The 24,712-nt window shown below is 53.5% G+C and overlaps 1 long non-coding RNA gene across 2 annotated transcripts in view; it reads right to left on the minus strand.

Moving 5' to 3' along the window:
• The window catches only part of LOC119155429, a 36,712-nt gene that overhangs the window by 8,004 nt on the left and 3,996 nt on the right, over nucleotides 1-24,712 (minus strand). Inside the window, exons 2-7 of one of the 2 annotated variants that reach the window (XR_005106724.1) lie at nucleotides 21,665-21,801; nucleotides 19,765-19,895; nucleotides 16,814-16,929; nucleotides 9,118-9,452; nucleotides 3,561-3,710; nucleotides 2,585-2,716 (exon numbers count right to left, since the gene is read on the minus strand). This is a non-coding gene — a long non-coding RNA (uncharacterized LOC119155429). The remainder of the gene's footprint in view (nucleotides 1-2,584; nucleotides 2,717-3,560; nucleotides 3,711-9,117; nucleotides 9,453-16,813; nucleotides 16,930-19,764; nucleotides 19,896-21,664; nucleotides 21,802-24,712) is intronic. The other variant, XR_005106725.1, reaches the window with a different exon arrangement.

Genomic DNA, 24,712 nt, shown 5'->3' on the forward strand with positions numbered 1-24,712 from the left:
CCAGCTTTCCTCACCCTACGCAGTTTGTGCAAGAAGCCCTGGGCAACAGCCTCTCCCTGGGGTGGAGCACCACCAGCACACACAGGGACATGGTGTCCATCCCAGCCTCTCCCAGCTGCCCCCCAGAGACTGGCACAGTGCAGCCCGCCATTCCCCAGGATGTCTGCAGTCCTGCACAAGCTCTGTTCCTGCAGTTTGCCCAACGGCTGCAACACAGTGCCTGCAGGAGCCAGCCCACCTGCTTTTTGTTTGCAACCTAGGGCAGCAGCTTGCAGCCACCGCTGGGGCTCCAGGGGTCAGGAAAATGTTTGTCCCATCCTGTCTTCAGCCAACATTGTCGTGACACCCAAAATGACCAGGGAACATGACACTCCTCTGGAGGCAGCTGTAAAATGTTTGGATGTCAGGACAATCCCATCTGGCTGGTAGTACTGCTGGCAGCAATTTCCCTGCAAGATGTAAGCTGCGTGGTTACCTGGCCTCCTGCTTTCCACCCTTTGCAACAAGGTCGCTAACTTCAAGTCCTCCACATGCTGAGATCCCACAAGGATTTGGTTGCATTAAGCCACTACTCATCTGCTTCAGCAGGATGCAAATCAGCAGAGCGTCAGTGCCATCAACGCAGCAGACAGAGCTCCTCTGACTCTGCGGAACAGCAGCCGTGAGCTGGCCTCCACCTCTCACCAGGCACTGCTGTATCTCAGCATAACCGTGCATCAAAGCAGGCAACATGGGACACGTAAATACTGCCTGCCCTGCTGGTCACAGGTCCAAACACTCATCCCTTACATCCAGGATGGGCGCTGGATGTCCCTGATACCTCTGTGCTCTAAGCATGCCTCACACATTAGCAAACTCACCCTGAGGTGCTGCCTCATGACATGCCAGAAAAGACGAAGGTGTGTTTATTATTTTGCACCCAGTAATGATCAGCTCTGTGGCTGCTAAGCCCCAGGGACCTGCGGAAAGCCCTGACACAGGGAGGAGGCACAGGGACTGGCAGCTCCCCTGCAAGGCAGCTGACATCCTTCAGTTAAATCCCCTGAAACCCAACATGATTGGTGTTTTCATCCCCACACCTACCCCAGCTGCTTCCAGGGGAGTCCTGGAGGGCAGTGGGCTGGAGCCCACCCGGCGGCCGCTGTCAATAACCCCCCAGCGCCCTGGGACCACTGGATTTACAGCAGCCCAGCCTCCTGCTCTGCAAACACAGCAGCTGCTGCAAGCACAGCCAGAGATGAGGAAAAACAGCAAAGCAAAGAGGAGGGGGGAAACCCCCCCACACCTCAGAGCAGGCAGAAAAGCCTGAAAGGATCTGGTTGGACCCAGGGAGGATGAAGCCATGCTTGCCTTGCTCTGCCCCCAGCTCCTTTCTCCTTTGTCCCACCCCTAAAAAACCTGCTGATCTGCCTGCAATTAACAACAAGGCTTCCTTGAGCAGCAATGAAATCTCATCTTATTTTTTTGGGGGTAGGCTGCGTTACTGGGAAAGAATGGGGGCTGCTTCCAAGCTCCGACCCACGCCTCCCCTCTGGCCCTGAATTAAAAAACAAGCAGCTCGGGAGGAAGAAGGGGAGAAGGAAAACATGCCGTTCCCTGCAACTCCACCAGCTCCTGCCCCTCGCATCTCCGCCACCGAGGCCCTGGCCTGTTGGCAGCGCGCGGATTGGCCAGGGTGGGTGGGAAAGGGAGCCCAGTTTGGTGTTACTGGGCAGACTTGGAGATTTTGGGGGGATGGAGGGAGGGGGACACACACACGCACGCGCCTGCGTCGGGAGGGGAGCGTGCACAGGGCTTGTTTTGTGATGCTGGATTCCAGTTCGCCTCCGCCAGCGCGCTGGGACACGGCGTCAGCTGCTTTCTGTCTCACGCTGCTATTTGGGAGACAGCGATAGGGGGGGACGGGGATGGAGGGGGGGTGGGGGGGCTGTCTCTGGCTCTGGGTTGGTGCTGGGATACACGGTGCCCGCCTGAATGTCCCCATTGTGCTGCCGGGGAGGGAGCAGGAAGCGCTGGCATCGCCCCTCTGCACGCCTTGGCACCTCCCCGGCACCCTGCCAGGAGAGGGGACCCCCGGAAAGGGGCAGGGGCCCGGCCCCCAGGGGTGTATGGATGGAGGGGGGCGGGAAATAGGAGAGGAAAAAGAAGGAAAAGGAAAAAAAAAAAAAAAAAAAAAAAGAACAGAACAGGGCTTGGAAGTAGAAAATGTCACCGTGCAGAAAGGGGATTGAAAGGAAAGAGAAGAACACAGCCAGCCAGCCCCTTTGTCTGTTACACTTGGGCATTAAAAATGGCCTCTTTCTCGGGGAACAGTAAAAGATCCCCCTGCCGCTGCCCCAAAATGCTAATTTCACCCCAAAAGCTGGGTTTGCACAGGTGGCTGGCCCAGCATGGGGCTAAACTGACCCCAGCAGGATGTTTCACCCAGCCCTGTAGCCCGCTGCGGACCAGTCCCTGGAGCCACCCCTGTGCTTCACTGCTGGGTTCTCCCGATTTCCCAGCCCCAGCCACCCAAACTGCTCCCTCTCCCTCCCTGCCCGCAGGATGGGTGCTGGGCAGGGGCACCCTGGTCACCTACACCCACCCTGGCCATGTGGAGGTGTAGCCGAGCTGAAGAGCCTGGGTTCACCTGGACGACATCTCCATCGCCAGCATGGGCTGAGAAACTCCAGAGCTACTCAGTGCTCCCATGCAGCTTGACAGCACAAAATTAAACCTGAAAGCGGGAGACAAAACCTTAAATTGCAGCGGGAAAGGATTTTTTTCCCCCTCCTTTTCCTTAGAATGTATGAAAGCCAATTGATTTCTCTAGGCCAGAGCCCAAGAGAAAAAGTAAAACCCCTTCCTGGCTCCCTGTGCCAGATGCCTGCTCCATCCTCCGGCGCAAGGGTCTGGGGTACCTCCGGACAAAGTCTGCGCTGTGCTGAAGGAAGGATGCAGAAATCAAGGCTCAGTGCATAGAACCAAGGGGGAGCTTTTGGTCCCCAAAAGTTATCCTAACAACAGTAGAAAAACTAAAAGACATATTGGAGTAACATTTTGAAGAGCACCTACATGGCTGCAGGGCCCTGGTGCCTTGTCAAGGGGTAACATGGGCTGGTAGGACCCTCACGTTGGACTTCAAGCAACAAGTTGTAGGGCTAGCACCCACTCCATTTTTTTCTTAATTTCTTAATTCTGCTTGCTCTTTAACGTTCAAGCCAGAAAGCCCATCACCCTGTCCTGAGCAGAGGGAATATAAATAGGGCTGGCTACCACTGAAGCAAGCAGGACTGGCTCCGTGCGGACAATAGGGGAACCCATCCTGGTTCCAGTTTCCTGGCACTTATTATGTGACCTTTGCATTAATTAATGTGCTTTGACATCAGGAGGACCAGACACTCGTTCATTAGAGTTAGCACCTGCAGTGACAGCATCGGCGGGGAATACCACAGGCAAAACAATATGCCCATTTGTCCAGAGCCCAGCACATCACAGGCAAGCACACAGAGGGCAGCCTCCACCCAGGGCCCACCACAGCCCCCCAGGGGGGTACCTCTCCCTCCAAGGACTTTGCTTACCCATGCCACTGTCATAAACACGCAGGGCCGCTGCAGATCCACCTTGGCCACCTGGCAGAGTGAGGCACCTTCCTGGCGGCCATCAGAGAGAAGATGGGGTAAGTGATAGCATCTTGGAGGCCAGACTGGGAGATGCAACCCTGGGCACTTCTGAAAGACAAGCAAAGCCCAAGACAAAAGCATTTGGAGAGCCACACTCATTAGAGACGAGACTGAGGTGTTTTTCACTTGTGTGATGTGAGCTGCTATTCATGGTTCCTCATTAGGACTCAAATGACCTGTGGACCTATCCCAACTTTTGGTTGGCAGTATCTGCGCCCCTATCAGCTCGCGATCATCCATTGGGCAGGTCGCTAGAGGAGGGAGGTGGAGGGGGAAAGCAAGCCCATGCAATTATAAACCAGGTCCTTCCTTGTGTTCAGCCTCAGCTCAGTGGACATTCTCCTAGGGTGACCCAAGACACTGACCTGGGCCTTCTGCCCTCTTCCCATACACTCCACAGTCTGGCCAAGGCCAATACCAAGAGATTTTAATTAAAACTTATTTCCAACAACAATGGTGGGCATTTTGTCTGTTAATTGCAGAACAGACAGCCTCTCAGAAAACCGAATGACTGTCCAGTTGGCCAGTGTACCCTTTCCAAGCCAAGAGTTGAGAACATCAGCATGGAGCACAAGAACGGTCTTTCATAGTAAGGACACATACAAAACAAGAGGTGAATGGTCATCGCCATCATTAGGAGGTAAAAATGAGAACGTTTCCTTCTGCTGGGTAGGAGTGGAAACTGGGCTCAGAGCCTGTCTCTGCCACACTGAAAAACCAAGATGGGAGAAGGACAACCACATCTGACCCTCGCACGTATTTCACCTTTGGAGCAACAAGGACAGCTGATTTGCTTTGCACTCACTCCACTCTAACTTCTTCTAGAGAAAGGATGATCAGATGTGTACCTGCTGTTCCAGAGATCTTGGTGGCTCTTGCCCCGAGGTTTTAAGGTCAACAGAGAGGCCTTGTCATGAGAGTCCACCAAGGGTGCACCTGCCTGTTGCATGACAGCATGCAGGCAGTGGCTCCCAGGCACTGAGATCAGTGGATAGTCAGAAGCCCTTCTCTGTCACCTCCAGAAAACATGAAATCCTATCTTACCACATGTTGTTGTTCCTCAAGCTCAAAGACTTGGCGTTCTACACTGCTGAGTTTCATATTGTTCTTGTTGCTCCTGTCTTCGAGGCCATCCCATTCTCTTTTTGTAACACTTACAGCTCCCTGTACTGTTGAGAGCCCGCGGCTCTGCCTCACTCACACAGTCAACGTTGCTCTTCTACTTTTTTTGGTCATTCACAGAAATATGAAATAAGACAGGCCCCGAGGCTGACATCTGGGTAGCTTCAAAGAAACCTTCCCTTCTACCTGACACTTCCCCTTGCAACACCAGCCATGGCCACCTGATGTGCAGTCATCCCGGATCCACCTTCATCCCATTTTCCAGCTGCATACAAATCCACTGGAGATGTTGCAGCCTTCCCTGAAGGAGAACAGTTTGGCTTCTCCAGTGTAGCCCAACCATCTACAGCAAGGATGGGCATCCTCCGCATCAGAGCACAGGTTTTGGTGGGGATGTCAGAGATGGAAGGAAATCGTCCAGCTATGGCATTTCTCTCACTGAAAACAACTCCGGGCACACATGTGATGGGCTTGGGCTGTGTTTGGTGACGCAGCACCCAGCTCCTACAGCATGGAGCACTGTGCAGAAAATCTACACCAACCTTGCCAGGAAAAAGCCTAACATTGCTCACCGTACAGCCCACCTGGGCTGGACACCACCCAGCTGCCAAACCCACCTCCCTCAAGCTGTCCCCTCATTAGGCTGATATAATTACCTAATTGCACCCTTTCCTTAGGCAGAAGTAAGCTCAGAGATGCTGCTCCTACAGAGCGTTGCTGGGAAGCTACTGGTAATTAGAGGGATATTTTTATAACCTATTCTGAGTGCCTCAGATCAGAAGAGTGGATCTAGGCATGCACAAAGCTGTGGTGTGTATCTAAAGCATGCTGCTCACGCTCCTCACGATTAAACATCACCATTAGCACAATTCACTTGGCAGACAGGAAGACCCCAGCTTCTGCCTTCATCCTCTGCAAGGGCCACGGCTTCAAATGTGACATGATTTCAAGGGCATCGTGGTTGGTTTGCTGGCTCAGAGTTCAAGCCTGGCTTTGCCTATAGGGGGGTAGCACAGAAAAATGATGTGTTCTTTAGTGACAGCACAAAACAATTCACCTTGAAGATAAAAAGACCACTCCTCTCTGCTTCTGAGTATGGCATATGCTTCAGGAAGCTGTATTTTGGTCTTTCTGCCATAAAATAATTGCCAGCTTTCCCCTGGTAAACAATACAAGTGTGTTTGTAATTGAAGGATGTTGACTGGAGGATGAAAACAAGCTGGTAAGGAAAGTTTTCACTTTCAAATGCTACAGCTTTGCTGTTTGGAAACTTTCACTATTTCATGTTCTCCTCTCCAGCCAATTCACATTTTTATTTCAATCTTTATAGCCCCAGCCAGGCACTTCTGTACGGAGCTGTTGTTAGTGTGTCATGGATAGCAACACATACCTAAGGGAAGGAGTCAACGGTTGCTGGAAACGGGCCTGGCTGAACTCCCTTTCCCCCTCCCTAATCCAAACGGCCCCCAGCTTTGGAAAAGTTTGCCTCCAATTCTGAACTTGCTTGGCCCCAACTGCTATAAATAGTTGGAACAAAACCTCCCGGGCCAAATGCTCTGAGTGTTTAGAAAGCTTTGATCCTGCACTGCTCTTTGAGAGCTTGAGCCTTTTCAGCTCGTGCAGCTTGAGCCCATATTGCTGCTCACAGCAGGGCCAGGGAGCCCTGACCACCAGGCTGGGAAGCAGGGGGGTGTCGAGCCTTGTGTGCACCCCAAGTGCAGACCCTCCTCACCTATCCCATGGCAAACGAGCATCAGTGCAAGAGCAGAGGACAGGGCACTGAATGGGAGCCACAATACCCGTGCCTCGAGTCCATGGACCTCCCTGAGATCTGTCCCTTGGCTGGAGCTGGCAAGCAAAGCCGCCTCCTTGCTCCCAGCCGCCGTGTTTGCTTTCTGTCCCCATTTTCCTGCGGGTTGAGGGTGCTTTGCTTCCCCCTCCCCTCCCTCTGGGTGTGCCGGGCTCTTGTGCCTTGGCACCACTCGCCTTGGCCAGAGACAGAAGTGGAAAGACACAAACATCAGGGGGAAAAAAAAAAACCCCAAAACAAAACAGAAAAAGGGCTGCTCTTGCAGTATTTCCAACCCATCAAGCCCGGAGTGGGAATCCTATGAGAAAGCTGGCTCTCACAAAACCCCAGGCCAAGAAGTTTGGGTAAGTGGTCCCAGGGTTTGCATCCCCCCCTGTCAAGATCCTAATGGTTTCAGAGGAACTCAGCTCGGGCTCTGCTGGCTGCTCATGCTTGCAGGGGTGCACAGCACCAACAAACCAGCAGCTGGACCAGGCACCTAGGCATGCTGCTCCTCAAGCTTCCCCTGCCCAAGGCTGGTGCGGCTGCATGGGGAGAAAGCCCCACACTCCTCCCCAGCCTTCACTGACCCCAGCCCTCGTACAGCTCCAGCCACCAGCTTGTTCTTCCTGCCTGGGCACAAGACAAGCACCCTGAAGGCCACCCCATCCTGGTTTTCCAGGCTCAGTGCTGCAGCGGGCAGCACCTGCCTCTCCTACCTCTGCACTTCCAATGGGGTTTTATGTGTGCGGCTCAAAGCCTCTAAGACCCCAGCCAGGAAACCAGCTTTCTGCCCAGGTGGCTTCTTCCCTGCCAAAGCTCTTCCTTTTGGGAGCAGAAGCTGGCAATGCCATTGCATGCAGCAGCACAAGGCACGTGGCGGGGCCGGGGCAGGGCAGCTCAGGATAACTCACCAGCAGCGCCCTGGAGGAGAGGGGACCTTGCCGCCCACCATGGCCAGCAGGACAGACAACCTGGACAGAGGTGCAGCACCAAACCACCTACCCTTCGTGCTGCTTTAGCAGTGACACTGTTTCCTAGGAGTTCTGCTGCAGCCTCGCACTTGGCCTATCCTTGGTTACAGGCCACTTTGCTCCAGAGCAAACCCCACTTGAAACTCCTGGAAGTGTTTCAAATCCCAGCAGTGAGCGTTTGCTCCCTGCCTTCTCACCTCGCCCTGCAGCAGGCTGGCAGTGGTGAAACCACAGCCCTGTGGAAATCCAGGGGAGCTGGCACGTGCTTGGGCTGGCACATCTCTGGGGAGCCAGCTTAGCAAATACTGCGTTGGGAAACGGCTGAGCTCAGCCCCATTGCCCTCTGTCACTGACAGGCATCTACCACGGGGGCTAGAGAGCCTGGAAATTACTCCTCAGGGGAAGTTATAAATAAAGCAGCCCAGCTTTAAGGGAGCACTGAAACCCCACACACAGAGCCCACCGCAGAGGGGACCAGCATCTGACCCCTCTCCTTCCCCCACTGCATCCCATGGTGCATCAGATGGGGCTTGGTACCTCTGCCTGGGACTGCACCCTGTGGTTACAGCAAAACCCCTGCAGGGGACACTCAGCCCAGCTGGTGTCCACACGGTGTCCAGCCTGGCATCACTCTGGAGCGCCCATCCTCAGCTCTCCGAGGCCATAGGGCTTGCCGCCTGAGCCCTGCCAGGGAGCTTGGTCCCCTTCTTCCCCCTCACTCCTCACCAATGTGATGGGGCAAGCCTCACCCAGCTGCGAAAATGGCTGCAGCGCCCAGAAACCCCTCTGGGTGGGCTCCCACAACTCCCTGCATCCGAGGCCGAGGCCACGGCACCCTGGATGGGGTGGCTGCTCCCCAAGAAGCACATGGAGGGACAGGCTGCCCCAAGGGGGGTTTGGCATCCCGCTGCCTCGGAGGCGAGGGCTGGCTCGGGGCTTTGTTTTATGTCCTGTTTATCCTGCTGAGAGAAACAGAGGAGTTCAGTGTGCAGGAATCTCGCGCCCTCGCCCCGCTCCCCCGCCGCATGAAAGCTGCTGAGCAAACAGGACGAAATCAAAGGCGCTCGCGCCCCGCTGGCAGCCCGCTGGGTTTCCGCACCGCCGGCCCTGCTGCCAGCTCTTACATAAGCCGCCAGCACGGCCCAGCACCGTGCTCAGGGCTTTCTTGTTGCAAATCAAGCAGCTGCCCCAGCAGAGCCTCTCCAGGACCCTGCAGCTGTGCTACCCTCCCTGCTCGTCGGGGAAGACCCCTCTCCTGCCTCTTCGCCAGCCTGTTGGTTTATTCCCCCCACCAACAGATAAGATATGAGACCTCGGTATGTCTCATATCAACAAACAAGATATGGGCAGCCCCTCGATATACAACCATGCTACACTCAGTGGTCGTTGGCATGGCAGGGCATGGGTGGTGGGTGATGGCCAAGCTGGGCTGTCCCCAATGCACCCCACAGTCCCCAAACTCCACCCAACACCACCAGCTGCCACCATCTCATCTCATCTCATCTCATCTCATCTCATCTCATCTCATCTCATCTCATCCTCTTCAAGACTTAGCACTGGGGCACGTTACCTTCTCCTGCTGGAAAAAGGCAATGCTTCAGCCCAAATCTGAGCTCTGTAACATCAAACCTCACTTCTGCTTTGCACCCAGAGCATCACAGGGGCAGTCACAAGAGGTTTGGCACCAGTGGTGTGGGTGTGCATCCTCTCCACCAAGCACAGCCTGAAGCACCAGGGCAAACTGTCCCTGGCTTTCTTTAAGGGCATCCTGATCCCGTCCTCTTTGGCTCTCAAGCAGTCCCCAGGTGTAAGGGTGCCCCCAAACACATGCCCTCCATGGGTTATGAGGACTCATTTCCACCTCTCTCCAGGGCATGACCTCTCAGCAGAATAGGAACGAAAACCCTGCGGACATAAAAACACCCAGGAAAGAATATTAAATCCTCTCTGTATATATATGCCCCTCACCATCAGGCATGGCCTCACCTTCCCCTCCAACACAAGGTTATTCTCCGATTTAACAAGGTGACAGCTGCCAAAGGAGGACAAGGAAGAACGCTGTCACGCTACCTTCTCTGTTCATCCCTACCCCTTTTTTGCCATCGTTGCATGCCTTTCACCACAGGAAAAGGAAGAAAGCAAAGTTTTGTGTTTTGAGAGGTCACTGAGAGCCAGTGTGGGAGCAGAGGCAGCTCCCAAGGCTCCCATGCCCCCACTCACTCATGCAGCCACACCAGTCCCCCTGCCCTGTGGGGTATCCTGGGAAGAGCTCCCCAGACCACTGCTTCAGCAGCTCCATCCAACATCACCTAGACCTGTCATCCATCAGTCTTCAGCAACACCCTATCGTCCTCCACCATGCAAAAACATTCTTACTTCCTCCTTTTTTTTAAAAACTCTTTAGTAATTTTGGATCAAAAGCAACTCAAAAAAAAGTATCAAAATGCCGTTTTCATGGGCTTCACCATCACTCGAACCTAATAGCATGGCAGCCCTGTTTACCTGCACACTCCCTGAGCCCTCAGTGGGGAATTACACACTTTCCAGAATGCACAGGGGATGGATTAGATCAAATTAACTCATATGTGGGGCTGCAGCAGGATCAGGCAAATCCAGGCTTGGCTATCTCTCTTTAGACTACATCTTGCAAACAGAAAGGCTGGAAACAATTTTGCTTTAATTGTTTTTTAAAATGCAGCCAGCAGATGGTTTGGTAACTTGAATTCATGACCCCTTCCACAGCTTCAGGCTGCTGGACTGGAAACCAAACCCAAGCACAACCCAGGTAGCGGGGCACCCATCCTGCCTGCTTTGCCAAAGTGCTGGCCATGATGCCCAGGACAGGATTGCCCGGGCTGGCCAGGAGTGACACCTCAAGGTTGCCAGGCCATCGGCTGCTTTTGTTGCATGTCCTGTCTGCAATGCCCAGCCACCAGCACCAGTGGAAAGTTGTCTCCATTTATGGCTGTGGGGTCTTGGCTCAGAAACTAGCCAAATGGCACTTGGGCAGCCCAGGGCTGGCACAGACATTAAGCAGGCTTGTGTCCAGTCCCAAGTGTTATTTTTGGTTGCAAAGTATCCAGGCAATGTCCTGAAGAGCACTCGCTTAGCATAGGACAGCCAGAAATAAGAGACAATTTGCAAGTGCACCACAGCCTGTGGTGTCAGGGCCACCATGCTCAGAAACACCCTAGTAAGCCTGGAGAGCCCACGAGTACATAACATGGTCCGCATTTTCCCTGGAGAACACGGCATGGTCTCTCCAGTGCACAAGGGGACAAGCCCTGCCCACATGTCCTTTTGTACTCCTTGGGGGCTGTTTCCATGGCCTGGTGCCCGAGAGCATCCTAGCTGCTCCTGAAAGGCTCATAGGTTAGGCAAGCAGAATCCTTTTCTTGCTGGCTCTCACCCCGACCTGCTGTGTGACTTCCCACTAGTCCCTTCACCTCTCCTTCACCACAGGACTCACAGGATTGCTGGGCCAGTGTCCACAATGCCTCCATGCCCATCAACCTGGGAACAGGGACTGACAGGGCTAAACACTGGTTGCAGACCTGTGCACTACAGCAGGGTTTTAATACATCCAGGCTGACTCTCCTGACCCAATTATTCTTCATGCGTAGTCCCCACCACTCTACGAACACCTACGTGCTCAGCATCCCATAGTACCCAGCTGTAGAGCTCTGCCTCCAAACCAGCCACATCACAGTGCAGAAGAATTCAGGCTGTTCTGAGAACCTCGCAAACATCTCGTGAAGCAGGCTTGTTTTTCTGTTACAAAGTAATTTGAAATTCTTGGAAGGCAATCAGGAAAGTACAAAGTATTCCAGCTCAGGACAGCCTGAGACTCATTCCTTAGAGGCACAATGGTTGTTTACTCAATCCCTCATACATTAATATCTAAAAATTCATGAGTTCAATTGTAAACAAGAAGTACTGGCTTTACAGTGTTGTCTATTTAACAATAGTGATTCCAGCCTGAATGCTGATTTTGTTGTTATCTTTCTTTTAATCTTGCTATCAGAGGGTCAAGATCTTGCAAAATTATGGGAAATATTTCAAGCCCATTTATTTCTGGTTTTGAAATGCATCCCTCTGAAACCCAAGGCCAAGGAAAGACTATTTCAAATCAACATTGAAGAGTACAGGCAGAGAGAAGAGCTGTTTGTGCCAGCACTGTCCTCTGGCTCAAGAACAAATGAGGAAAAAGCCAGCCACAGATATATTTGTGCTGGAAATCTGTGGAAGATTCCTGACAGTTGAGAGGGAAGGTCCCCAAGGCAGTCTCCTTAGGGGACCAGTGGACACAAAGTAACGTAAACCCAACCTGTTTCCAAGACAAAGCACAACTGGCTTCTGGAAGCACCTATTTCAGCAGGTTGCTTGCGGTGAGCAGAGGTCTCATCTGCATTCATCAGTCCAAAGACTCTAAGACCAACATCCAGGACTCTTCACAGAACTTCATCTGAGGAAAGCCTCTGAAACTGCATCTCAATGGCAAGATGGCAAGCCCAGCTCCCTCTCCCAGAATGAACTGTGGGGGGTGACCTGTGGATGGGCAGGCCCAAAGCGTGGTGGTGAGTTAAATCCAGTTGGCAGCCGGTCACACCTGGTGTTCCCCAGGGCTCAGCCTTGCGGCCAGTTCTGTTTAATGTCTTTAACAACAATCTGGATGAGGGGATCGAGTGCACCCTCCGTCACTTCGCAGACAACGCCAAGCTGGGCAGAAGTGTTGATCTGCTTGAGGGCAGGAGGCTCTGCAGAGGGACCCGGAGAGGCTGAATCGATGGGCCCAGGCCAGCTGGATGAGGTTCAACAGGGCTCAGTGCCGGGTCCTGCAGGTGGGTCACACCAGCCCCACGCAGCGCTACGGGCTGGGGGCAGAGGGGCTGGGAAACTGCCTGGGGGGAAAGGGGCTGGGGGTGCTGGGCGACCACCAGCTGAACGTGAGCCAGCAGTGTGCCCAGGTGGCCAAGAAGGCCAACAGCATCCTGGCTTGTACCAGAAACAGCGTGGCCAGCAGGAGCGGGTCTGTGACCGGCCCCCCGCACTCGGCACTGGGGAGGCGGCACCTCGAACCCTGGGGTCAGTGTCGGGCCCCTCACGACAAGAGGGACATTGAGGGGCTGGAGCGTGTCCAGAGCCGGGCAGGGGCTCGGGAAGGGGCCGGGGCACCAGGCTGGGGGGGGGGGGTTCAGCCTGGAGAGGAGGGGGCTCAGGGGGGACCTTATCGCTCCCTACAGCTGCCTGACAGGAGGGTGTAGCCAGGTGGGGGTCGGTCTCTTCTCCCAGGTAACAAGCCATAGGGTAAGAGGAAATGGCCCACATTACACCGGGGGAGGTTTAGATTGAATATTAGGAAAAAATATTTTCACTGAAAGGGTTGTCAAGCACTGGAACAGGCTGCCCAGGGAAGTGCTCGAGTCACCATCCTTGGAGGTATTTAAAAGACGTGTGGATGTGGCATTTAGGGATAAGGTTTAGAGGTGGACTTGGCAGTGCTAGGTTAACAGTTGCATTCTATGATCTTAAAAATCTTTTCCAACCTAAACGATTCTATGAGGATGGAGAGCCTGCAGGATGGACATGGTCCAGCGCTCACTGGAGCTCACCTCCCCTTCCATCTTTGCTGACTGGCACTGCCACAGGCCCTTCTCGTGTCAGGTCTGTGCAGCCTTGAGCTCCCTAGTTCGTCCCACTTACAGACCTCTCCCTTTTGGGTCTGATGCTTGCCAGAGGGAGCAAGCTGAGACCATGCCCGGGCTCCAGGAGGTTCACCAGGACATTCGTGGCTCGGCTGGCGGTGTTTCCTGGCTTCTTTATAGTCCTACATAAACACACTGTTGTTTCAGGCACTATCGAGTCAGGGAACATGGTTTTAGCTCAGCCTTCTCCTCTCTTCTGAGCAACAGATACTTGTTTAGGTAGCCTAAACAAGGTGCCATCCACCCCTCTTGCTTGCAGAGTCAGAGCAGATCAGCCAGCTCCACCCTGATGCTTTCTCACACTTGTGCAGAGCTCAGACACCTCCACAGAAACCTTTGTTCCAAGTAAGTGAGGAGAAACAAGTCAGAGAGTACTTTCATGGGCAATTATGACTGTGTGTAAAACCCCAGCTGCTTCTTCTGGGGACAGAGTCTCAGGCTGTGAGGCAGCAGGCTGCTTGCTGATCTCAAGGAAGTGGTGCAAGAGGAGGGGGGAGCTTCCTTGAGCAGGAGGTTCATGTGTCTTTATCTTTGCTGCTGTCAAAGGGCAATAGCTGAGATTGCAGTGTCTTGGAAAGTCTGCATGCAAGCTATCTCCCGAGGACATCAACAAGTCTGGAAAATCACCTTCACTCTCTTGATAAAGGTTTCGGTGAACAAATGAACTCCAAGGCAGGTTTCTAGGGAGCAATCACCTCTACTGGCTAGAAATGCATCAGCTTACATTTGAGTGAAGCCTTTGGGCTTGCTCGAACTGCAGGTGCCGCCTGGAGATACACAAGCCTGCTCTCCTGTTGAGGTTCACCACTGCTTCGGCTGTAACTTCTACCCTGCAGAAACTAGCCAGGCAGGTGGGGTTTACAGGGTGGTCATCCAAGCGCTGCCAAATCACTATCCAAGGGCAAGAGCTCTCAAGACAAACACAGATTTCAACCACTGAAGAAATCAGAGAGGCAACACTCCACAATCCAATTGCTCTCCCTTCCTGCTCCATGACAGACAGCAGGACATACCATCCAAGAAAGTCCATTTGAACTTTACTGCTGCCTCTTCAGCCAGGAACTCCACTTGAAGTCACTATTGCATTGAAACCTGCAGTGCTACAGCAATGCAAGAGGTAGTACCTGTCCTGTTCACTCCAGCAAGCAGCTACTACCATGGGCACCATGGAAACATCCCCTTCAGGACATTTATCCCTATGTCTGCACACAAATACCCACTGGAAGAGCCCAAAGCCTGCCTCCAAATGCTGGCCCCCTGCCTGCCTCACCAAGGAGGACACAACTTGCACCAAACCCAGGTAGGAGCAGGCTGATGCCACTCAGGGTGATAAATGCCTTGTTCTAATGAAAAAAACCCAACCATCAGACTGCCTCAGGCTATGGTGGGAAAGGCTCCTTCTGCTCCCTGCGTGGGCTGGGGGTACCCCCATCCTGCAGCCCGTGGGCAGGGTGGGAGCTCCTCCTCGACCGCCTGCAGTGACCACAGCAGAACACAAAGCCAAACTGCTTTTTTATGGCTTTGCCTGCCCAGATCTCCGGCTCTCACCCATCCTGCCAGTCAGCCAGTCCACCCCAGAAGGCAGCTCCCTGTTTGTCTTGGATGACCTCCTGCCGGACCACAGCTTTCCATAGCGCGGCTTTTCTGCACTGCCAGAGAGCGGATTTCCTGCCGTTTGATCTAAATTTGCTCATCATTTCACCGAGTGCCTCCTGATTTCCCTCATCAGACCCAATCTTTCCATCAGGGGGGTGGCCCTGCAGCTCGGGGCCCTTTAGCAGGGAGCTGGGGGGGAGGCCTGGTGGTCAGAGCACAAATGCTGCTGGTCCATGCCTCTGACCCTGGAGCCTGAGGGGTGGAGAGGACCTTCCCTCCCTTCCCAGGTGGATCAAGTGTGGACATGCAGTGCCCTCTGCCGATGTGGGAGATGCAGGAAGCAGCAGCATGAAGGGCTCAGCAGCTTTGCAAACCTCTGGACAGGCAGCCCAGCCTCCAGCCTCCCTGCTAGCTCTTTGCTAGCAAGGCAGGCAGTACATTTCTCTCTGCTGACAAACTGCCATTCATCACAGCTCTTGGAGCAGCTGTTTGAGAAGCCAAGTTGGTAGAAGAGGCCCAAGTGGTCCCAACAGCGAACTCCACACCTGCAGGTTATAGCTACCTAAAGAAACCAGGACATCTTCACTACCCTCTGCAGTCCCACCCACCAAGCTTGAGCAATGCTTTCCTTCCCTATGCAATGGGGAAGGGGACAGCCTGGCAAGACAGGTGAAGTGTTAAGGGACAAGGAGCCAGCACCAGGGACAAGATAATGTTCCCTTTCCCCTTGACCAGAGGCTCCCTTTCCCAAGACAAATGTGCTGCTTTATCTTGAAATAGTGGAGGGAAGCAGCCACACTGGGAGGACAGGGTGGTGGTTCAAACTGTCCTGGGGAGCAGAATAACCTTAACAGGAACCAGGTGTGAAATGGAGCTATCGCCCACGCCAGGACCTCAGTGAATTACTGCTCTTGCTACAGAAGCCTTCCTGGGAACACAAAGATAGACATTAATTAGTCTAAGACCCTAAGAGGTCCTTTGTGACGTTCCTGCTTGCAGGACTGTAGGTGAGGTTAGCTGTAGCCTAGCATTGTTAGCTGCAAGCCTGCTACCCGTGGACTTAGTGGTTGTGAGGAGTGTTAGGTGGGTGAGTGTCTCTGCTGAGTTCTTCTGCACCAGCCAGGGGAACTGCAGAGTGAGGGCAGCTTCCTGCTCTAAACAGAGAGAGCATCCCAGCTGGCTTGGTTGGAGTTGGTAGAGCCCTACTGAGACCCTGCATGTGTGACGGACCTGGGCTGCTCCAGCACAGAGGAAGCCAAGAGCTTGGCACAGCCCCCAGACCACCCTGGATCCTGACCATTGCACTGGAGCAAACCTGGAGTTGGTCCTGAAGCAGTGCCCAGCCATGGGGCTGGCAGGACACCCACAGCTCAGAGAAGCTCACACTTGAGGAAACTACTTTGTTTTTCTTTTCCTCCACCCTGTCAAACCCTCTCCAATTCATTTGAGGGTGAAGAACCTCAAGTGAGGCTTAAAGGCCACAATACAGGCAGCAAAGTCCACTCCTAGTTAATAAGATTCACTTTAAGAGATAAAGGCCTATTGGCATCTGGAGAATGACAGAGGTTTATAACACTGGCAGCAATCTGACCCCCAGCAGGTTTACGTGGCACAAGCAATGTCCAGCTAGATAGTCATCTCCTGGTCCTGGACTGAAATCGGCTCCTTCCCCTAACTGCAAAGGCTGCATATTCCTTATCTCCACCACAGGGGAAGGTCACCACTAACATGCAATGCATTCAAGTTTTGATTGTTTTCCCCTCTCCATTAATTTTTCCAGGACTTCTAGGTGATCAGGACACAAAACAAGTGGAGAAGGATCTGGCTCAGTACGGTACTTGATTCCAAGGCAGGGAGGGTTTCCTCATTTCTAGCCACAGCTTTTCTAGCACTGCCAGTCCCCTTCTCTGGGTTCCCACACTCCCTCTCTGCCATCGGTCCCCGCTTGTTACACATCACACTTACCATCCTCTTGGACAGAGGAGACCTCTGCGCCTTCGCATTGTGCCTCAGTCAATTGGTGCTCCTCCAGCTGAGACAAGTGTCTCAGCAAAGGGCTAATGTGAAACGTCAAGTCTCTCCTATAAACCAAAGCATAATTTCAGAGGCGAGGAATACATGAAACCACACATAGCATTAATGCAGAGCCCAGCTCAAAAACCTCAGTGCCTCTCTTGGGACCTCTCACTCAGTCTGATCGCTCTCTCATAAGCACCGTTTGCAATGTTTTGTGGATGTATCAGCCCAGAACACTTCTCCTGCCCTCAAAACACAGCTGCTGCTGCAGCAGAGCCTGGCTGCTGTTTAACGGATGACACAAATGCCACGCTTTAGGTAAATGTAAAAAGAAAACAGAGCCACACAAATTCTCTCAGAAGAAGAAATTAGGCTCAGGCCACACAGACCTGATGCCTTCTGGCATAAAGCCTTAATTTTTTTTAAGAAGAATCCCAAAACCAGCACCTTCCAAGGCACTCACATTCTTTAGCACAGAGCCAGGGATAAGCTGAGGGTGGGTGACAGGGGCACCATGAGGATCCATCCCTGTTTCCCTGACCCACACAACCTTTTGCCGAACCCCACCTCTGGCCCCAGCGTGCCGAGAGTGCACAGTCAGTATCTCTGTATTGCACCTAATCAGAAGATACCTGGCCAGGATGACCGTCACCCCTCTGTGCACAGTATCTTCTTGTTACCTCACACCCGCTGTAAAGTGCTGGCAGGAAAAGTGCTGAATCAGGAGTGTTCAACTGGAATAAATTAATTTGTTTTCTAGCACCGGCATGGCCCTGTGCCAATTTGAAGCACTCCTGCTTGGGGAGCACAGGATGGCCCCAGTAAGTGCAGTTCAGTGCCTCACTCCCTGGTGAATAGCTTGGTCCCAGCCCAAGGTGACATGTGCTGGAGCCAGGCAATGGGGAGGCCAAGGGGACCCGCAGTACACCTCTTGACAACTCAAAATCACTTCCCAGTACCTTTTGGCCTCTCCTTCACAGGCCTGCAATGAGGTGCCTTGGCTGCTTATGTTACATTGGCAGCACCCTGGAGCTCCCAACTGCACCCAGGGCTGATGCCAGCCCTGTTTTCCGTACTGCTGATGCAGTAGCTAGGATGTTGTTAGCTCGGGGAAGTCAGCAAAATGGCATGGCCACTCCTCAGGAGCCTGCCCCGAGCAGGAAACCAGCTCCCATTTCCCTGAGCTCAGCAGCCCTACCTGATAAAGGATGGGATGGAGCCTCTCAGAGAAAAGGGGAAGAGCGAGCTTCCAGCACTGGCTCTCCTCCCATCAGATAGAGAGCGCACGGCTGCACAAAGTCCCCTGAGGTACAGCTCTGGGATGGCCCCATGGCCCCGAGATGCGGCCAAGCCAGGCAGCAACAGCGAACAGCCTGGCTTTCCACCCCACCATGGCTCTGTGGGGCACGGAGCGCTCCCTGAGCATGAAGAGATGCGGCCACCTGAGCCCCCCAGCCTGCTGCACCCCAAAAATACCCACTGGCAACGAGGTGAGTCAGGGAAAGGAGGCATGACACCCTGCCAAAGCTTGTGTCCTGGCCACGCCAAGCCTTTACCAAGGCTCAGCGGTGGGAGCAGCTTCACCCCACTGCTAGAAACAACAGCTGACCAGCTCCGTGGTGACTCCAGTACCCATTCACAAGCACACTCCCTGCCTCAGTTTCCCCAGCTGTCAAAATCATACCCCGCAAGGGTGTGGCAAGAGCCAGCCTGGGCTTTTTCATATCTTGAGGCTACTCCAACTGCAACCAGTCCAGTGTGGGCAGCCCCAGAGCAGCCTTTCCCTGGCAGGACGGGAGGGCAGCAGGCAGAAAAGGGTGTCCCTGCCTTCCCCCTCGCTCACCTCTCCCACCTGGGTGGCCACAGGGAGCAGGGACCCAAGATAGCCCGGGGCCAAGGAGCACCTCTACCAGGTATCCAGTGCTGCTTGAAACTCTCCAGCGTCTGCTAAAGAAGCTGGAGCCACTGCCGAGAGGGTCACTTTGTCCGGTCCCTAAAGAAGCTGCAGCCACTGCCGAGAGGGTCACTTCAAGTTGTCAGCACAGCAAACATCTACCTGCATCCCTGCCTGCCTGCATCCTTCCCTGCAGCTCTTGCAAGGCGACATTGCCATCTGCTGCCTGCTGCTCGGCAGGACATGCCAGCCTGCCTCTGCCACCCAGGCCTGGTTCTCCTCCATCCCTGCCTGCAGGGGACTGTCCCTGCAGAGCCCCTCCAGCACGGAGTGCCACAGGCGCTGGGGCAGCACCCACGCCACCATCTCCACACAAAGCCACGGCTGGCAGATGCCCCACTGACACCAAACCATGTGGGCAGCACAGAGCTGGCAGCTCCAGCCCAGCAGCAAGGAGCACAAGGCAGCCGCACTTCAGTCCCACCAAGCACCACCATGTCCGCCCTACCCAAGGGCTGTGTACAGGGCTGGTACACCCCTTTGCAGCTAATGAACATGCAATCGCCCAGCAGCACAGGGACAGCAGAGCAGCGTCCCATGTCCCCTGCCAACAGGCTGGCTTTGCAAGTACCAGCCTTGCTGCTCTTCGAAGTAAGACCCTGGCACGGAGCACTGCCCTCAGCTCTGCTGGTGACTCACCCGCTGAATGGGAACACACCTCCAGCTCTTCTGCCTTGGGTTCTTCATTTGGAAACACAAAGATGGTATTTTTTAACTCACAGCCACATCAAGAGATGTTCACTTATTTTAAACTTTGAAGCACCTACATATTGTTTCTACAGCTTAAGATAGGAGATGCCATCAAAGGGAGGAGAAGAGTAGTAATTATCTGCAGTTCAGAAGTTTAACCTTTAGAGAAGGAACTGGGTTTTCAGCTATACTTGTTAAATGCTTTTAATCTGATCTTTTCTAAGAGGCTGTGGAGTTTGTAACTGAGATTACCCACCTGAGACAGGAGGTGTCCACAAGCAGGCCTGGGTTTATAGGTCACAACACAGACTAAGGCTGAGGGTTGCTCTAACCTTCGAGAGGGACAGGGCCATGGAAGATGACATGGTAACACATTGCTGGAGGTTACTGCAGGCAAAAAACAGAGGAGGAACATGAATTCCCTTTCCCAGTTACTTACGTGACGGTGGGGACTATCCCCAAAGCCTGGCTGAGAATCAACAAGAGGCATCACATCATTTGACCTCTGCAGGGATCTAGATGACTTCTTATGTGAGTTTACAAATGCGGCAGTGCTTCTGTAGGAAACAGCATACGATATTGTTTCTTGCATTAACTGGTGCAGAAAGTTGGGGGGAGCAGCTACCAGCACTGAGGCAAAAGCGGGGTATACAGCGGGCTTTGTGCAACTGCTGTTGTAAGAGGTAGAAAGTGGCTGATGTGAGGGACTGCAAACCTTTACTTGGAAAGCAGTGAGGGCTGAGAAGAGCCCTAGTGTGAACAGATGCAATCCTCATTATCAATTCCCACTTTATATTTGAACAGCACTTGCATCCACTGAAGTGGGACCTGCCAAAATACAGAGTGCTGGAGGACCAGCCAAGCCCAGCAGGTCCAGAAGGCTGATGGCTCTGCTTTGAAATTCCCTGGTAGGATCCAAGACAAGTGCTAAGCAATACACTTGAAAAGAAATGTTATCCAAGATGTGGGACGCAGCCTCTGGACTGAGGGAACTTGCTTTGTAGGTCAGCTGCCATGGCAGAAGATGGAAAAAAAGAAAGGATCAAACAGGGCTGGAGTATCAGTACTAAAACAGTCATAAAGAAAAAATAAAATCTAATTTTAAAGCATTTTCTCCACCTACAAACAAGATTAAATGCTTTTCTCATGGGGATGGCTATGTCTCCTGTTATCAACAGGAGCACAACAGTGAGCACAAATCTATCGAGTGCATCTGTCACGTCCACTTTAGGGCTGCAGCGAGTTACCACAAGAGATTAGTACATTCACACTCCAGGATGCTGAGATTAACCGAGGTGTCTGAGCTCCCTTTGCTCTCAGGTCCTAAAGGGTGCGGAAATGCACAGTCAAAACCAGCTCAGGATCACCAACCTAACTGCAGCCTCGGAGACTTGAGGGAAGCCGAGAGCCGGTGTCCCTTGTCCCCAGTGTCCTGAACAGACCATCCGGACACACGCTGACTGCTGGACAGGCCACCTTGCCATGCACCTTGGTGCTGGTGTGCACGTGGCCATGAGGGACAGTGCAAATGAGTGAAATCAGGCTTGTCCAAGAGCAAAATCACCTTTGAGGGGAAGGTCTGGCACCAAGATTTGCTGTTCAGTTGCTAAATGCTGAGGTGTTATTTCCTATGTTTTCTGCCCACGTGGCCTGAGACATGCAGCCTGCCCAGTAGCTTCCCCCAGATCCCAGCCTCCCCAGTTGCTGGCATCTGAATGTGCCACAACCCCAGTGCAGCTGTGGTAGAGACCCCCAGCAGCTGGCTTCGGACATCCCCAAAAAGCGGGGACATCCATGCCAGAAGTGCTTAGGACAGCCGCTCCAGCCGCCTTGTCCTGATGGCCCGTGTGGCTGGGGGTCTCCTGAGACAGCCCCAGGGGAACCCAGCCAGGGTGTCCCCTCCCTCTGAGCCTGTAATTTGGGTTCCCATCTGCCTTTGTGCCTCTGACAGCTCCTGTGATGGGCCTGGGAGCAGCTTAGACAGGGTGTTATTTGGGCTTCCTCCCACCATTCCTCTGTGGGCAGCCAACGTGGTGTTTATCCCATAACCTAACACTGGTAACCAGGGAAAACACCAGGCAGATCTCAGATCAGTCCAGGGACTGCAAGGAAAAACGGAGGACTTCACAAAGAAAAATAAAGAAAAACGCACTTACCTGCGTGTTACAGATTTCGTGACACCTTTTTCTTCTTAAATCACTGTTTTCTCACCCAGTTGTATGTCATTGTGCTTCCTTAGTATATGGCATCTCATAAGGTATTTTCTTGGCTGCATCTTCAGCACAGAGCTCTGCTGCAGTGAGAAACCAGCCCAGAACACGTTACTCACAGACCCGAGCGTGGAGGACAGTTTGTTGTATTTTCCCTGACAACATTTGTCCCCTATTTCAAGAGTCTGAAGGGGAGAGTGATACACAACAAAATTACCTTTTTCTTCTGCAGTATTTCTTTTTCTTTCAGGCTGGCCATAGCAGCATGCCTGCCCCGAGCAGGGAAAGAGCCGTGCATGGGGAGGGACCCCCCCCAGATACCCCAAAACACCCAGCATGGCTGGAGGGGGACAAGCAATGCCAGGGTCACCATGGCACCATGCCAGCCTGGCACTATTTTTGGCAACCTGTGTTAGAGAGGGAGCTCCAGCCCTGGTCCCTGCTCTCTTTGCAGCTTGTGAACAGGCTTCAGCTGGCCCCAGTGATGATGCTCCTCTCACCATAATGAGCCAAACCTGCTTCCAACCTCTGCAGATCTCTTCCCGTGACTTTCTCTTGCCCTCTGGTTTTTAAACCATCCCCAGCTTGCATTCAGTGACAGCTTCCCTACAGGTTCAAGTCCTATCACTATTCCTCAGGCCAAGAAAAATCCCCTCTGCTTCACAGAGATGCTGCCAAGACCTGGTGAATGCTTTTTGCTGGAATGGTGTGGTGTGCAACAGGAGGGATGGAGAAAAAAAACTACTGGGAGGAGGATTCACACTACCAGGAGCAGTGATGCTAACGTATGGAAAATACTGTTTGGGGAGGCAGTTCGTATAAAAAAAGCCAGTGATATAAAATCACATCCCCACAATCAAGAATGATTTCAGCCCCTAGGAAAGCAGCAGTGCCCTGCTGAGGCGGCCTGCTCACGGCTGCTCACCTATGCTGTCGCTCGGCAGCGACCTCGTGGCCCAGTTGGCTCTGACTTCAGAAATGGGTTTGCATGTCTCTGGTTTCCTGTGGGCGCCACAACGTTAATTCCTTTGAGTTACTGGATCCAGATCTGTCTCCAAGACACATGCTCTCATTTACTGCGTGCAAGTTGTCCAAGAGAGGAAAACCAGAGGAAATGAGCACCCAGGGAGCAGGCAGTGGGATGGAGATGGTTTTGTCATAGTCATACACCCACCTGGTGAGCGGTATTGTGCTCTGGACTGTCTTCAAGATGCTCTGAGTGCAGCCTGGGGGTAACTACCCCTTCCCACATGCTCCCCCAGTTCCTGACAGCAGGATCACATTCCTGTATTTGCACATGCAAAACCCTGATGAGCAGTGCAGGACTGGAGGCTGCTCTGTAGTGGTTTTGTTGAAATATTACCTGTTGCCAGGACTTTCGGGGATTTAATTTCTGCTAATCCCAAATAAAAATTGTAGGCAGAGGGTCCTCAGTGCTGAGACTGCCTATGAAGTGAGTCAGCTCAAAACAAGGGGAAAGGTTTGATTCTGATGCCAGAGAGGAGACAGAAATCCCTGCTGTGAGGAAGGGAAGGCTAAGCAGAGTGTGCAAGACAGGCAGTAAGAGAAGCAGGGAGGAAAAGCAAGAAAGCTCCCACACTGGACTCGTGGGGAGGGACTTGCATGGTGGCCAAGGAACAACCAGATGGTGACAAGCACATCTTGAAGCAGAAGAAAAGCAGGGATTTAACATAATGCACTGGAGATGAAGGTTGCGGCATGAAGTCCTGGGAGGAAAACGCAGGAAAAGCACCCAGTGAGCCCTACTGATGCTGGGGGTCTCTCCAGCAGAAGTGGCAATAACATCTAAAAGCCAGGAGCAGGCGAAAGCCTCCTGGTAGGTGCAGCAGGAGGCACAAAGTGAGCAGGCAGCCAGTGCTCTCCATCATCGGTGGGGAGGAGGAGCAGGGAAGGGCTCAGGCAGGCAGGGCAGCCCTGCTGCATTTCCTAGGCTGCTTTCTTCGATGCAGGCGGCAAGGCTGGGATGAGGGAAAAGGGCCCCACCTCTGGAGGCTCCGCAGCTGGGCCACTGGATACAGAAGGGTGAGCTAGACACCGACATACTTGCACAGCATGCCCTGCACCAGCCCCCCTTGTCTCCCACTGAGGGGCCCAGGGGGCTGCTCCTGCCCCGCTGGCTGCCCGTCCATGCTCATCCATCAAGGTAAGGCTCTGCCAGCTGGAGCTGGGGGGAGGCAGGGGGGAGGCAGGCAGGCAGGCCTGAGGGTGATGAGAAGCAATGTGGGTGGGGGACCCCAGACAGGGCACAGCCAAGAGGCTGCTGGGCTCTGTTCCCCTCTGCAATGAGACCTCCAAATGCCCCCGGCAGCCCCTTGCAGACCAAGGGTGGATTATGGTCTCTGGAAAGCTGCTTCGGAGAAACAGGTTCGCCCTCGCGGGGTGTGTGTGTGGTTTTCCTGCAGGTCCTCTCCCTTCTCTCTGCAGCAGCAGGCTGGACAGCCTGTACACACTCCCCCATAGCTTTCCCCTTGGGGAGCAAGGACACAGATAAAAGTAGCGCTGGCATTTCCCAGTGCTCGCAAGTGCTGTCTCTGTCAGCAGCAGGCCCGCTCAGGCTCAGCCAGCTGGCTTCGAACTACCCAGCAGCCTCTGAACAAGGCTGATGGGGGATACTAGTAAATCAGCATCCAAAGAGGAATTCACTGCACCTCCTGTCAGTGACAGGAATGGAGCTTCTCCCTTTCTCTGCTGGGGTTTGCAGCTGGTTTTGCCTTCCTGAGAATCGATTGCTCAGATGCCCCCCTCCCCACACCTCCCCAGCCCTGCAGCAGCATGGGGAACAGACACACGTTGCTCTTCAGACTCCACACGGAGCATAAGCTCCTCAGGCCATTTTACCCATGCGCATGAGCAGAGCCCGCTGACCTGTTTGCAAAACTGCAAAGAGCACTGGTGAAAATGCACTGGTCACATGCCAAACCTCCCCTCCTCGGCACTGCACATCCCACAAACAGCAAACCCAGTGCTTGCTGG

This window comes from Falco rusticolus, chromosome 11 (genome assembly GCF_015220075.1).
Source record: "Falco rusticolus isolate bFalRus1 chromosome 11, bFalRus1.pri, whole genome shotgun sequence".
NCBI lineage: Eukaryota > Metazoa > Chordata > Aves > Falconiformes > Falconidae > Falco > Falco rusticolus.